At 44.9% G+C, this 3,954-nt stretch overlaps 1 non-coding gene across 1 annotated transcript; it reads left to right on the top strand.

Annotated features, from left to right (window-relative positions):
- The first annotated feature begins 2,291 nt into the window (after positions 1 to 2,291).
- TRNAD-GUC lies at positions 2,292 to 2,363 on the top strand. The gene has a single exon. It is a non-coding gene; the product is annotated as a tRNA-Asp (tRNA).
- The last annotated feature ends 1,591 nt before the right edge of the window (positions 2,364 to 3,954 follow it).

Genomic DNA, 3,954 nt, shown 5'->3' on the forward strand with positions numbered 1-3,954 from the left:
CCTAACCTGTACTGTGAGTTCATTACAGAGTGAAGGGAGCCTCTGGGTTATGAATCTGTCCCTCCAGTATGTCCTATTTATTTCAGTGCTAAGGTTCAGGTCTCCTGAGCATGTGGCTGTATGGGATTTTGATTTTCTGAGGTGCAGCATGTCCATTACTTCTGGGTTGGACATGGCTGTATACGTCAGGCACCGATTGCCTCTGAACAGGCAGTATGCCACTGAGTCCAGCTGGATTTTCTTTAACTGGGCAGCATATGGCATCTGTTTGAGCCCTTTGATCCTCTTGACGAGGTACTGTTTGGGCTTTTCCAGTTGCTGTAGGTGTCTGGTTAGGTACATCCCAAAAGGGGCATTGTACTCAATTATAGGCATGATGATGGATGAGTAAAGAGGCACGATGACCTCCCCTGATGTACATGTGAATCCCTTCATGATTAGCTGGGCTATATAACATGTTTTTCAATCCACTTTGGCCACGTGGTTGTCAAATGACAGATTGCTATCAAGTTTGTTCCCCAGGTCCCCAATTACTTCTTCTGTACTTAATGGCTTAACACCTATGTGGTACTTTGCCACCAATGTGGAGGTGTGGGTATCTTTGATGAATATTGATACCCCCCCTCCTTTTGTTGTTTGGTCCAAGTGTTGGGGCTGACAAGAATGGTAACAGGTATAACCTGGTAGTGCTGGTGTGCTCTTGGGAAACCTGAAACAGGTTTCTGTTACTGCACAGATATCGATGTCCATAATGCTAAGTAGAGTTTTGAGTGCGTGTATCTTGAGGTTTAGACTTCTGGCGTTGAGTAGCATTACTCTTAGTTCCTCATCCTTTGTGATACATATGGATGTGGGTTTGCCTTATGAGCCTTGCCTAATAAAGGCACTATGGGTGTAGCAAGAGCCTTTGCCAAAATCCAAAAGCCCAGGGGTGACAGGTGAAAGCTGTCCTTAGCAAAGCATCATGGCTTGTACAGCATATCATCCCAAGCTGACAGGCATTGGATCACCTTTGAATGACACCAGTACTTCAGTCAATTGTTGAAAGTGATCATCTTGCCTTGATATTGTGGCATCATACTTGGTGAGGGTAAGATGCTACTCAAGGTCAGGGTCATACTGTCTTGGGCTACATGCTCAGAGAGCTCCTTTCTGTCTCTTTTCATGTAGTCCAGGGAGGTATGTGTCAGGTCATTTACACCAGCATGGACAATGAGTGAGTCATATTTGTACTTGCCTTGGAGTGACTTGAGTGCTTGTGTTATGTGGCGGGTCGTAGTGCCCGACAGGCTGTTCACTGTGACCCTCTCCTCGTTCAGCCTGGTGAACGTGACATCAGTGTGCCTGATGATAGAGTCACCTATTACAAGTGTATGAGGTGTGTTGTTCACTGTTAAGGGCTGTGAGTGTTCAGCACATTGGCTTTGTGAGATATGTGTTGCACGTGTTTTGTTTTGGGGTAGCGGTTGTTTGGGTGTCTGCTTTGGTGGTCTCTACTGCTTAGGCAGATCTTTATTTTGAGCCTCCGAGTATGTTTTTGTGTGATTATGTGTTTGTTTTGCTGTCATGGTAGGTCTATGTGAGGCTGGAATTGTAGTGGGTGTGGTTTCCTTCTCCTCCTGACTGGTTATGGCAGTATTGAGTAGAGAGAGCCTAGCCTCCAGTTTGGTATATGGTTGCATCACTCACATGTGTTTGAATTTGTTGTTAGGAGGAGGGGGTTGTCTGTGTACATGAGGCTGTTATAACATTGCCTCTGGATTACCACACTCACCAGCTGGACTGGAGAGGAGATTGACAACTGACCTTTGGACATGCTAGAATACTATTGTGAATTCCGTAATAATTGAAAACAAGGTCCAGTGGGGAGTGAGGGTGTACTGATATTAATTTCTACTGCTGACTGATATAATAGCTTCATTGAGCAAGTGCCAGGTAACTTAAGTGCAATGTGTTACAATTAACTAAATGCAAAAGCGACAAGCAGTCACTTTCTTTCAAGTGTAACAAGGAAATAAGTACAGTAAGCAATGCAGATATCAGTAGTGATTCACAGAAGTGCTGAGAAGCTGTATATTATGTGGAATTAGCGTACCAGTGAAATAACAAGCTAACAAATAACAAGCATATAAACAAAGCTAGATTCAGGAGGCTTGGATGTAGTGTATGCTACAGCAAACAAAGTGTACCAATGTCAGTAAGATACAGTTCAAATATGCAGGCACTATAGACCTTAAACCAGAAGTTCCCAGCTATGAATGGCAGAGTACAGCCTATTCTCTACAGCCTATTCCTCGTTAGTATAGTGGTGAGTATCCCCGCCTGTCACGCGGGAGACCGGGGTTCGATTCCCCGACGGGGAGCATGCGATTCCTTTTTCAGAGGTGACCTTTGCCTAACATACAAGGCCATGTCAAACCCAGATTTGATGAATATGCTTCACCTCAAAAAATCTAGATCCATCAGAGCCACAAGGGCGGGAGACTTAAACCTCGACACGGCTATTAATAGGACGCGCTGGAGGGATAGATTCATCACCCAAAGACTCCCTATGCTGTGGAATAAAATCCCGGTATATGTGAGGCAGAGCACCTCGCTGGCCTTGTTCAAGAGAAATCTTGACCAATGGATGGGAGATCGCAGATATACCCCAGGGATTACCTCAGTGTCACTGCTCAACAGAGGCACAGCAAAATAATGGGTATAGTTCCCCATACTAAAGGGGTGGCGTAAGCCACAAACCTATGGGCTAGGCTTGTAAATGCCCTCGGGCAGATAGCCTAGTATGAACCTATGAACCTATGAACCTATAAGAGTGCAGACCACAAACCTTGTTAATGTTAAATAACTGGCCTGAAGGCCAACTGCTTATACCAGAACTAATACACTTGGACACTGGGCTCTCAATCAGCAGTTCCCAACTTAGAAGGATGAAAGCTACCTGTCCTGCCACCACAGTGCTTGTCACAAACCTTCATAATGTAAAACAACTGGTCTGAAGGCCAAGTGCTGAAACCAAAAGACTTAGAATGATAGCTACACTTTAATCAAGTTACAACCAAGCAGTAATAACTACAATTTAATACTTCATGTATAGACTGTGTACCATATATTGCTGACATACTCTGCTGATATTCTGTTTGTGTACTTTTCCTGGGGGATATGGCTCCAAAAAGGAACCCTGCATACTCTGCTGCAGAGGACGAAGTGATCCACCAGAGCCTGGTGCATGACTATGCCATCCTGTTTTCACGCACCACCCAGAATCAGCAGGAGAGGTCTGCACTGTGGCAAAACCTTGTCAGCAGGATAAATGATGTTGGCATGCATGATAGGACATATGAGCAGGTGAGACATCACTGCAGTGATTTGATTAGAAATGTCCGCCAGCGTGCTGCAGATATCTGCAGGCAACAGGTTGCCACAGGTGGGGGGTGGCCACACATCCCCCCCTCACCAGACAGGAGGGGCCACTGCTAAGTGTCGTGGATCCAGCCCCAGAACAGCAACAGCATCAGACTTGCATCCTGATGGAGGTTGGATCCACACAGCAGCAAGACACTGAGCGTGCAGGTAAGATGCCATATGTACATATGACTGTTCTGTACACTGTTACTTCATGCATGCATAAGGTGTGCACGTGGTATGTATCTGTCATCATGATATGTAATTGTGCATGTGTGATATTGGCATTATGAGCAGCTAATGTGTATAAGGGAACTGTTGCACTACTGTACTGTATCATATGCAAACACAATGGCACACTTGTGCCCACTGACATTACTTTTCTCATATTTCCAGGTCCCTCCCATCTAGCAATGAGGCAGGCCATACATGCTGGTGAGTGTGTTTATCATTACCTGAAAAACTATTTATAATACTAGTAAGAGTAGTGTAACTCAGTAGTATACATGCTGGTGAGTGTGTTTAATAATACCTGCAATACTCAAGTTA

Source organism: Protopterus annectens, chromosome 3.part0, assembly GCF_019279795.1.
Source record: "Protopterus annectens isolate FY-2018-M chromosome 3.part0, PAN1.0, whole genome shotgun sequence".
Taxonomy (NCBI): domain Eukaryota; kingdom Metazoa; phylum Chordata; order Ceratodontiformes; family Protopteridae; genus Protopterus; species Protopterus annectens.